Genomic DNA, 12914 nt, shown 5'->3' with positions numbered 1-12914 from the left:
TATGAAATAAATAGTACATTGTCTTTATGAATTACTTTAATGAACAGTCAATTATCAATATTGTTAAGTCATTTTATTTTGACTTATCACTTTAGCTCTTCTTTCCAGTCATTCACAGATCTGTATTGATCTTACAATTTCTCTTTAACTACAGAGAGACCAAGTAAAGTAAAAAAGGAAATCAATGGGCAGCAGAGAAAAAACTGATTATTAACGATGAGAATACACTGATTGCCCTTTCAAAAGTGTTAGTCAGCCAAAGAACGGATATTGAGGCATATTGATTTTTTTTCCAATGCTCAGGTTTTTACTATCTTTAATTCTCTCTTTGAACTCCAACTCAAACAACACATTTGCTGATTAAATGAACTCAAAACCCTACCAAAAAAAAAGAAATACCTCTACTTCTCACACGCTGCGGATGCCTCAAGACACTGACTTGTATTGCTGTTTTCTGTACCAACAACATAGATCTACGACCTTCCATAGGCTCACCGAGACATCTGCCGTACATGGCAACATGAATAGAGTTGTTGGCGTGGGTTCAAGCTTTCAAGAGTGCCTTTTGTCGGTGAACAGCCCATTGTGAAAGGATAGGAGGATGGTGTTTATGGTCGCCAGTACCTCCATGGCCCCCACAAGGAGGATAATGAGATACAGTTGTTATCAGTGACAGCCGAGGGCCACGAGGAGTTGTATCGGCCCGGTGCCTCTACTCTGATCCTCCCAGGGTGAGAGGAGAGATTGCAATGACGCTAGCATTGACTCGAAACCTCTTCTAATTGCTTCTTAGTAGAAAGCCACACATCTCATCTGTGTTATTTTAAAATATTTCTGAACAGGAAATATGACAGAATTATAATTAATCACTTGATCCAGTTGGTCAGAGAAGAAGTGAGAAACCTTCTGGGACTCTCATTTTTGATTTGTTTGCTAATTAACAGGCCTAAAATGATACTCATAGAAGCAGTTGTTAAATATAAAGTATAAGCAAGGTTGGGAAAGTTACTTCACACATTTTTAACAATATCATACATATTGCGAAGGAACTTTCACTTATGTGTCATACTGTATATGAAATGCTCCTGAGAAGAGCAGACAGGCAGGGACAGACAGCTGTCTTCTTCCCGGTCGAGCCGACCTGGTTTTATGACCGTTGCCACAGAGACAGCGCTAAAGTAAACAATCTAATAGTGATGTTGTGACTTGGGACAAGGTCGCCTGAATAACTGAGAGTGGTTCAATTTATTTCCTTCAGATTTGCTGTGACATCTCACAAGGTCAACACCAGCATCTTGAATTGTAACTGCTGTCTCCTTGGTTGATCAAGTTTGTGCCTGTCAATAAATCTTTTTGCATAAGACATCTATAGCTCCTGGAGTTTCTGAATTTACGACATCAACTTTTCTACAGCATTACTCACTGTAGAAATCAGCAAATTAATTTATTCAAAAGCAAAAGTAATAAGTTATATTGCTTTTATTACTAAGGCCTGCTTAGTGAAAATAAAGAACTCCAAAGTCTGCACACCCACAGGCACATCCTCTTTATTATGAAAACAGAAAATGAGACATTGTAGTTTAACAAGCTGCTCGCCTATGGTTTGGAGGTATTTATTGATATCTAGCGTTAGTTTTGCCCCGGTGACAGCTGCACTCCTGGGATCCTCTCCTTACCATGAAGCCACAGGGTATAAAACGCTCTTCAGCTCTAAACAAAACCCACTGATTCCTGACTGAAGGCTTACCAAGAAATGTAGTAAAGCTACCAGTGGCTGGCTGGAGGCTAACTTAAAAGACGTCTTGTGAATGAACTTGGGAGAGTGCATTTCCACTGATTTAGCTTCCTCTAGTCCTCCAGCACCTGCCAAGCTAATGTGGAGAGGGGAGATTGATGTTAACCCCCCCATCATACAACAAGAAGCCGGCCCCCAAAAATGTTGAAGTAGTGAAATGCTACTGTAGCGCGTTAATAAGTTGATACTGCCCAACACTGACTACAATATAGGAAGTTTTGATCTGAAATATACCTTTATTTGAACTTTGACTTGTCTATGTTACCCAACCAACCTCCCCCTACACACAGATGCCATTCACTCTTATCTCACAGCTCAGACCAAACATAAAAGCAAATCAGTGGTGGCACACGTTACCCAATATCCATGCTGGATGTGGCACAACATCTAAATTGATTTGTTCCAAAACCAGATGAAGTGACTCACAAAAATCCGCGCTATATGCTCCTAGATAAGTGCAAAGAAACACGATTTTTGCTTTGAAGAGTATCCAGCAATTATGTGTGGTATTTGCGGACAAACGCCATTGTTCATGGAATTTAGGGTCGAAGCTGAGGCCCTTACAGATGATTTATGTATTCAGCTGGGGATGGGGGCGGATAAAATGGGCAAATTTCATCTGGCTGTAGAAAGCTCCAGCCCAGCGGGCCTAGAGAAGGCTTAAACATAAGCAGGACGGGTGCCAGGTCCTCTCCTCGGCCATTGTGCCTTAATTAACCTACATAGGAGCTGACTGGTTAAATGTGCAGTGATAGATAAGGCCCCTTGGATGATTGATCTATTTACTGCACATGCTAGTGATTTCCATAACATTACTACCCCAATTACTAGCCATATGAGGCACAAAAGTCATTAACAGCCAGCCTCAATGTATGGATGGCCATGAATGTACCAACATACAGTAAAACATCTGTTAGGGTGGATTAGCTACCGAAAACATGACAAAGCTAGACATAACTGGAATCAGGAAGAAAAATCTTGCTGCACCAAGATGAACCAAGGTCACAGATGTTTCAGTGAAGGACAGTGAGGAACAATTACAGTAAATGATCAAGAGATGGTGGATCCACGACTTTTGGAGACATTGTTTTACAAAAGCACACTGGGCCTGGCTTTGTCAAGTGAAGTCTGGCATGGGCCCAGCAGCAGTCTGAGGCTGTGATTGCAGCAGAACGTCTCCATCAGAGAGCACTAGAAGGTAACGGTGGGATTAAAATGGGCACTGCTGGCACATACAGGCGGGCAGGGTGTTTCTTTTTTTTTTTCACTAGGCCATTGTTCCATATGTGCTCCACCTGCGCCTCTCAGAGCCTCGCGCCAAACACACGGCCGGCAGGCTCTACCATCCTTGCTGATTGGAAGTTGCCATGGTGATGCTGGAAGCCGACGCTGAAAATGCGGGGGGGTGCGCTGTAAATCTCAACATGGTATTTTTTTAATTTAGGAAATTGGCAAAGGAAGTGTAGTAAATGAATCGTCGTAATAATAATTCACATATGGGACAAAACACAATTAGGCTGTTTTTGGCTACAGGCAAAGAGCAGGCAGCTCCCTCTAAAATGTGATCTCATCTCATCAAAGGCACTTCATTTTTCCCAGTAGTCCTGAGTGAAGAGATAGTACGCCTCTATCTGATAATGATGTTTATGGAAATAATATCATGGAAGATTATCAATGGGCACAGAAAGCATTGAGATGGAGACATCAATCATGTAATGATGACCCAAAAATTGATTCCTTATCAACTCATGCAAATGCACAGTGAGAGTGTTTAAGTGCATTGGCTTATTAGACAACGAACAGAAAACTCACATTTATGGGTTTTTTTTCCCTCTGGGAAGCTTACCCGCTACACATCACTGTTGTTTCATAAGTTATTTTTTCAAGTGTTTGGAGTGCTGAGGAGAGGCGAACAGCAAAGCTCACCCGTAGCTTTTAATAACACGATGGCCACCATCCAGCTTCAGACGAGTACTGGGATTGGCTGATCCCTTCACACCCTGGCACCTGGAGCAGTCAGAAGTGTGTGTGTGTGTGTGTGGGTGAGGGTGAGGGTGAGGGTGAGAGAGACTGCTATTGGTGGCTGCACTATTGGAGGCGTGACATGATGAGAATCAAAGGCCCTCACCTGCAACCAAGTGAGAAGAAAAATCATTAAAATGGTTTCAGGCCAAAAGCCTTTGCATAAAATCCAGAAACTTTTAGTATAATTTTTTTTCCTAGTGTTAAATTCAAAGTTCAAAGTACATTGAAGGAGATTCTTGGCTTGGGTTTTGGTATTTGTAGCAGGTGTGTGAGAGAATATGTGAGGAAAAAAAACTCCTTGTCTAAATTCTGCAGGGCTCAAATTTGTATGAAACAGACAAAGCTCAGTGATGCTCACCACTCGCCATGCTGACCCATGTATTTGCGTATGATTAGCACCCCCTGCTGAAAACGGCTGTGCAAATATGATATGTACATTTGCATGTTTGTTGTCATTCATTTGACCATTAATCCATAATCCAAACTAAGCTGGTGGTAAACAGCACTGTGTGGATGTGTGTTTGATTGTTCAGCTGTGGTTGCAGGATCGTCTCGTGGGTCAATATCTGCAAAAACAAGCTTTGGGTCGAGATCTCAACGTCGATAAAGATGAATTCAAGAATCTCTGGCACATTTTCCTGCAAAGAATTCTTAGTTTTGCCCTAACAGAAAGTAAAAATCCTTAGCTACTCTGATCTAAAGATGTCTAAGTGAAGTTGTTTCTATTTGTGAGGCTCCTGCAATGGCTTATCCAGTGCGGATGTGACCTTTCCGAGTCATTGAAAATGCAGAGTAGCAACAGACAAACTGACCTGCAGAGGAATTAGCCACTGCTCCTTTCGTCTCCTGCAAACCCAACAGCTTGAACACGCCTGGGCGCTGCCTCACAAAGGCGCTCTACAGAGGAGGCCTATTAATCTTCCCAAAGCCTCAAAAAGCAGAGGAGACAGTGTGGGCCCCTGAGTCTGGTGCCTGGGGCCCACAGACAGGGGTTCTTGGCAAGCTCCACGGGGTCACTCTTGGCCCCCAATCAAATAGGCGGGGGCGGGACAAGGGCACAGGACGGTGTACCTGTGCCCTTTAGCAGATGCCAGGCTGAGGCATGCTCTGGGGAGTGGTGAGAGGATCATTCCTGGTGCTGCTGGCCTTCACCAACATCAATCAGGACTGTAGCTGTTGTTCTCCATCATTAAAGAGGAGATAGATGGAAGGTAATCTGAACACACTACAGCTTTTCTCTCCGGTGTTTAAGGCTCAACATGGATGCAACACCTGTGGCACCACTTCTGCCCCCACTGTTGTCTTTGTGGTTTAAATGATTATGTGGAGACATACATTTACTATCAGTTTGATCTCTTAATACATAAAGTGATAATACCCGACAGCACAACATGTAAATTGATGGTATTATAATTTGTTTGCTCATTTTCAGAGTAAATATTGAAGCACAGTAGGCCTCTTAGGGCTTTTGTGCGATATGAATAGAACAAAGTAATTACTTCCCAGCATCTAAAACGTACAAAATGTATATATGATAAAAACAAACAATCACAAGGCCTTACAGGTGGCAAATCAGTTGTGCATCACTAACTCTATGATAATATTTTGGAGGATATTTCATCTGTCAATTCGCCACACACTAGTGACTTTCAATGAAATGTCTAGAGTGCTTAAAGCACAAATCTGGAGATATTCTGCATGTTTCTTATTGTCAACAAACCCTGTGAAAAGACCAACAGCAACAATTAATTTTTCCTACTAACTAGTATTGCCAGACTTAGCATTATAAGAAGCTTGACTACAGTGAAGCTGCCCCTTGGAGAAATATAGACAGGCTAAACTACAGCAACATGGTAAAAGCTTTGCTGCTTACTCTCGCTTCTGCTTGCAATCTTCTGCTGATATTCTTGTTTTGTTTTCTTTGTTTTTTTTCAGTGAAAATTACAAGCATCAGGCCCTGAATACTAATAAATCACTGGGACTGTAATATTTTGTACATATAGTAGCCTATTGCCATATTTCAACCTTTTTATGACCTCCTCAGTACAACATGAGCGAGGCCTACCAACAGCACAAGCCTACACTACAGTGTTTGGAAACATGGTACTTATCTAAAGATAAAAGATTACAATGCTGGAAACCAAAGTTCACCTGTTAGAAATGAACATGGGTGTGAATAGACTATGTGGGAACAGCACCACTTTACCACTGGACCCAAAACAGTGGACAAGAGCATGCAATCACACAGCTAATTAGCACCAGCAAGACTACTAAGAAAAAGGAGGGCTGTGTACTTGGTAATAAATCTACAAATTGTTGTCATCCCTGGAACTCTGTTGGTGCAAAGCCTGAGAGTAAATCATTTCTCTGGGAAATGAGAGGACAAGTAACAGGCAAAGCCCTGAGATTTGTGATGTGACCAGCTGGCCTGCATTAGCATCCAGGCATAGCGCCTCTTCAACCGCTGTTCTTATTAAGGGACACAGTTGTAGACAGCTGCAAAAGGGAGAACTAGCAACAAACCTCCCCTACAACCGGGTGTGCAACTGGAGAACAGATTTATTCCACTGTTGCAAGACCCCGGATCTCCGTCTGATGACCTGGATAATCTCTCATCTTCACACAGCAGGGTAAGAACTGAGACTGAATCAGAAAGAAAGAATCCTACATATAGTTGCACATAGGGACCAATGATGATATGAAACAACAGTCTGAAGTACTGAAATGAAATTTTATTGATTTGTTCAACACAGTCAGCTCTTTGTATATTGAGGTGTTTGTCAGTGGCCCTCTACCACCAGTCAGAAGAGGAATTGAAAGATTTAGCAGATTATTGGCACTGAACACATGCCTTCTTCAGCTTCATGTACTGTTCGTTCACTGCACTTTATTGACAATTTCAACTTTTTCTGGGGCCGCAGACATCTTTCTTAGGCAGATAGACTTAACAAATCAGGAGCACATTTCAACTATTTTACTTCTTGTGTCACCCATCTGCTCCGTCTACCAAGAACAAGAAACAAGAGGACTCAAAACAAGTAAAAGACGTAGCACAACGCAGCAGCCTTCTAAGAGAGCCACCTAAATATCCACATGAAAGCTTTAAACATGAGAGTTATCAGAGCTGGTCCTCTCCTCTTATGAACAACTGCCTGTTAGGATTCACCTACTTCACCCCTCCCAAACCGCATCCTCACCACCCCCCCCCCCTCTACAGTCACACTTCTTCTTGGAGATCATTGACCAGATGAAATAGTTGGTCACTGCTGGGACCAAACTTACCACCTGCCCATACCCCCCCCCCCCTTTTCTCTCCCCTAAATCCCCCTTAGTGTCCACCTCCACCACTGGCCTTAAGTCCTCAGCCAGTTTTGACAGTTTTGATTTCTTTTAAACTGAAACTTGGTTAGACTGAGATAACAGTGCAGCTGGTCTTATCGAGTCAGCCTCTCCCAACTTCATTTTTATAACTGAAGTGCATAATAAAGAAGGCGGAGTTGCCATTTTGTTTAATGATTCATATCTTATGGAAATGTTACTTCTTGAGTTGGATTCCTAAATATCTACAGGCCAACTAAAGTGCAACCTTTTCTGACGAGTTTGCTGAATATTGACTTTGACTGTGTAGTTATTGTTGGTGATTTTGATTCAGTATCATCATCTTCAATATTTTAATGGTCTAATACAAGCACTGAATAAGTGCATTGAACAAATCAACAATTAAATGTGCCAGAATTTTATTCAATTAAGCAAAGACAAAACTGAAGTAACTGTTTTTGGAGGCAATTAAGGATGATTAAAGTCCGTGCTCAGCTTCAATCGACAGAGTTGAAAACCACAAACCAAGCCAGGAGTCACAGGCTCAGATATGAATTTCAACAACCGCATTCAGACAATTGCAAAGGATTAAAGGACTTATGTCCTTTGTGGGATTTGGAAAAACTTGTCCATGGTTTTATCTTAAGTAGGCTCTACTACTGTAATGAAACCTCTAACCCTAACCCTAAATGTAACAGGCCTTCCTAAAAAGCATGATCAGACAGCTGCAACTGATTCAGAACGCTTGAGTCCTAACTAAGACCAAAAAAGTGGATCACATCAGTTTCCAAATCTTTACACTGGTTTCCTGTTTGTCAAAGAGTTGATTTGATCATTTCAAAATACTAATGTTGCTTCATAAAGCGCAGAATGTTTTAGGGCCAAAATACTTTTCTGATCTCCTGCACGAACTATCCAGACCTCTCAGGTCATCTGGGACAGGCCTGCTTTCTGTTCCCAGAGTCAAAACTAAACATGGTTCTGTTTTAATTCAGACCGCAGCAGAAAGATGCTGCTGCGGCTGTACTGGAGTTTCTGAATTGCTTGGGAAAATGTAGCATGAGTGGAAGCTGTCGCACCACTTTTTCAAAATAAGAACTTTGCTATTGATTCAGAAAGTAATATAACCACCACCCTGTTGAGAAATGTAGTCAAACTAATAACACTGCTGCACTCTTTAGATGCTACTGTCCAACACTGCTTATTCCTCTGTGCCATAGACCTCCATTGTTGTCCAAAAAGCTATTACAAACAAAAAAAAATCAGTGAGCCAGATAATTGTGAACTGGATGCCATGTTGCTTTATTACGATTAACAGGGCAACGCTGTTTGTTACCATTCTGTTACCATTAATACTCACCAGCACACCAAATGTGTATTAATCCACAACTTACAACAGTCTGTAATAAATGTACTATCTACTCTTGTTTGAGGAAAGAGAGTTTGCTCAAAACTACAGTGCCCAGCTGTTTAAGGGAATTACTGAGCCTTTTAAAAAAATATATATAGATATATGACCACAGAGATATTGAGAAGTTAAAAAGTATAAAGAGATAGACTAGATTTTACTATGTTGATAAAATGTGTTAACAATAAGAAAAGAAATATATTAGACACATATTATGGACACAATGAGTTAACAATTACAGTACAAAAACATACAGTGCACTATCATCATGACACAATTCACACAGACTACAGTAAACCACAAAAGTTATGGGAGTTAGAATCACACAAGACTCAGTGGAGCTGCTTTTCATGTTTCATGTTTCATGTTTCTTTTAAAATATAGTCCATCACATAATCCATTACTCTGCCTGTTTTATTATTAGTACCATAACAATAATATAATCGGAGGTGTCTTTGACTAAGACTAGTTCCCTTCAAGTCTCAAGGGTGCAGTTTGAATCTGACTTTGACCTTTGACCTCATTGAGGAGGGTAAAGGAAACCAGGATTTCATGTTGGAGATCAAACAGAAATCACTTTGTTATTATAATCTACATCCATTAACCATTTCAAAGCAATGTATGTACAGAGGACTGCCTTAAATCAGAATTAAAAGAAGGGAGAGGACTGGAGCTCTGTAATTTAAAGTCATTTATCAGCAGAGTTTGAGAAGATGACTGTGCTGTTGTTGTAAATTATGTTTTTACTCTCAGCACAGAGGTTCAGTATGATACTTTTTCAAATTTAGTTTCACTTCCTGTGAAATAAGTCTTTAAAAAAATTCTTCACAAGTCTGTTTTTAAATCAAAAACTATAATCATGTTTCTTGAACTGTTAATGCACAAACAGGATATAGTCTTTTTTTATTTTCATTCATTTCACATCCTCCAAACCATTAAGTGATCCTGTTATCATGTTAAAGCTTCAGCATCCTTTAGCTAGCTCTGTTGCCTCTTAAACAAATAGACCTTGCTCAGGCATTTTCAGCATGTGTAAGGACTTGTCAGAATAGATGTACCCTGCTGTGGCTGCTGCTCTTTTCACCACACAGCCTGCGAGGCTGAACAGAGCTCTACTGTGCCTCAGCGGACATTGAAATTCCCCCGACATTTGTACAGTGAATTCCATTTCCTTGCCTTTTGATTCATACTTTTTTCTTCTTTTTTCCCCTCTGAAGTACCTTTTTGTCCTCTGTTTGAACTTCAGTGAAGAATCGCTGAATGGAGGTTGGGGTTGGACTAAATGGGTGATGTGAATCACTTGAGAAAGGAAAAAACTGTGAAGAATAAAGGCGTGCCATGACCAAGGAAATGCTTTAAAGAAAGCCTTTATAAACAATGGCTACTCAGTTCAAGGTTACTTGTGGAAGTGGAAGCTTTATATAGCTGTAATGTACTTTTCTCTCTCTCTTAAATTGCTTTAAATTGGTTTATATCTTGTAATAATTGCTTATGAGTTTTGAAATGTATTTTGTGTAAATTATAATCCACTTAGCTGAATAATTAGTGCATTAATAAATGCTTCCTTATTTTACCTCTCTATTAGCTACAGTACACTCCTGCTTTTTCAAGACTAGTGGCTGTAGGTCAAAATGAAATCATCTAATTAGGAGCTGAAAAGGAAGTGAAGGTCAGTATGCAGCACTGGACTTGACTCTTCCTTCTTGCTCCTGCACCCTGCTGCTCAGCGGCTCAATGTCTCTATAGCCAATCGTAGGTGTCCACATTGACCGGGGGGTCAGAGAGGGGGGGTCAGCTAAGAGCAGCTTGTTCTCATTGCAGTGAGGTTCATCTTTACTGTATGCGGGGTGTGGATTAGGGGATGAAAGAATGCCACTGACTGTGAAATTGCCTGATTTTTATCGGGGATGTTGGGGAGCAGCTGTGCACAATCCTCTGCCCTAATCCTGGGGCCGGAGAGAGGACCCAGCTAGGAGGGGAGAGAGGTGTGTATGTGTGTCTTCCCCTCTGTGTGTGTTGCATGCAAGGTGTATAATGGAGAAGTTCTGAACACGTGTGTTTATGTAACGTATCCCTGATAAGTTATCCCAATGTTTGTGCTCTCGTGAGTGTTTTGGCAACAGTGTGGAACCGGGAGTGTCGCCGGGATGCCGGAAGGATTCAGCAGACAACTGAGGCGACAGCTTGGCTTTTCATGTTTCAATTGGTAGAGGCCATCACCGGTTAAGAGCTGTGTCATAACAATATTATTGATGCATTGACTGTATAATCCTGTCTCTCCACTATCTGACCAAGCCTGCTGCTGGAATAGAGGAGGAAGAGAAAATCCAATTGTGAAGTTTCTTAACATTTTTGCAGCATTTTCAATTCATGCTGCATACTGAATATATAAAACTTGCATGAGGAGAAACTTAAAGCTGCACTAATCAATATGTTTGTATTAACATAGGGTCAAATTATGAGCACACAGACAATTATCATCCTAATCTGAAGTTTCCCTCCGTTCTGCTTAACCTTTTCAGCATTTTTCTTGTTTGCTTTTCTTGCCTGCAACCTTACTGTTTAGCTCACTCTCACCTCTCTCATCAGCATTGTTTCCAGATGCAGCAGGCAGATGTTTCCAGCATAAAACAACAACAACCCAACAACGCTCTGATAAACTGCCTGCTCAGCATTAAACAGCTGACTGGTTAGTGACTAGCTGGTGAACACAGCAGAGCTTGTAGCAGCTAAAGATCCAAATATGTCCCTCAGGAGTTGGTGGAAAACACAACAGCTAATGGAAGAGTGAATATTGGTCTTACAGTCATCGGAAGGCCAGAAACACGACTCCAAAACAATGCTAATATTGATCTGTAATTGCTGGATGTGTAAATAAGTGACTTGTTGCTAACACATTTACCATTCAGCTTTAAATCTATAACTAAATATGCTTTTCTTCTTGTTCCTTTACTTGGATATTTGAGCTTCACTGTACAGAATGATGTATGTGCAGAGTTTGATACTAGAAGGCTCATATCACATTCATCTGCTGAATGTGTACAGTCTATCTTTAAATCTGAGTTTAAGGTGTGTACCTACAAGAATGATTAATGTATCACAAATAGATTGGAGGTCAATCATTGTCCAGTTTAGACTTTGCACACATGTGATGAGGAAAGCTAAAGCCTCCAATTCACATGTACTGAGAATAGAGAATTTTCAAGGAATAGATGTAATTTAAGTAATCTAAGAATTCCTATCTAGATGATTGAACTTCATTTTTTTAATTTTGTTGTTTTAGAAGCCAATCGATCCAATAAGAATTCAGAATTATTACAGAAAAATATCAGAAATATAAATGTATGAAATATAAAGTCTCACAAAATGAAAATACTCAGTGTAAGTTGTCAAAATTGTACCCGGAGTACAGCTGAATTCAAAAGAACACATTTACAGGATAGAAAGTGTCATTATATCATTATTGCAGCTTACAAGTCAGAAATATCCAGTTTTTACAATGAATGTACAGTATAGGAATTTCAAAAAAACAGTGAATCTTTGATCCCTGGTCTTTGATGTGGTGTTGCCCACATATGTATAGAAGCATGTTTGGTGTGGGCGACACATGCCACTGAAGTTCTCTATCTGCTTGTCTCTCTGCGACGGGGGAATCATTCCTTGCTCAGATATTTGCATACACGATGAATCGAGGCCTATCTCGGTGGCCATGCCTGACGCACGGACTGAAATATACTCAGCAGGTGACAGGCAAACATATGCCTCAAATGCCATGGGGTCCTGAAGCCGGATCATCTCCAAAGGCTAACTGGCAGGTCTAAGTAGGGACGGCATTAATACATATTATTCACAAAGAGCATGATTGAACAGAAAAATGTGCCCGGCGTGTACCCAGCTGCTTTGTTGGCACACAGCTCAGCCTCTGCCTGGGTTTCAAGACTGAGCTTGGATTTAGCTATGCATTCACTGAATTCCCCATGCAGCTCTTATTCATTCATTCAGGCACAGGCTGGGCTGTACCAACAAACTGGTATCTGTGTGTGTTTGAGACAGAGTGTGTGTATTTGTGCCAAGTCCTGAATAGTTTTGTAAATCACAGCAAATTCAGAGTTTTGACAAGTATATACAATAAATGTTTATTCTTCAAGAATCCGGATGGATGTGATTTTTAAAGGCCCTTTATTCACTGAATTGTTGTGACGCTGTTTTTCACACACACAGATGCCAAACTGTGCGGACACTTCTATTCATCTCGGTGAGGTGTTGTAAAAGAAATATAATTTCCATTTCATTTGAATTGTGTCTCATTTATAGATTCATTCTGACATGTCCTGGCTGATGCAAACTGAGATTAAACACACGCTTCCT

The sequence above is a fragment of the Scomber japonicus genome, chromosome 22 (assembly GCF_027409825.1).
Source record: "Scomber japonicus isolate fScoJap1 chromosome 22, fScoJap1.pri, whole genome shotgun sequence".
NCBI classification, from domain to species: domain Eukaryota; kingdom Metazoa; phylum Chordata; class Actinopteri; order Scombriformes; family Scombridae; genus Scomber; species Scomber japonicus.
This window is presented reverse-complemented; position numbering follows the sequence as displayed.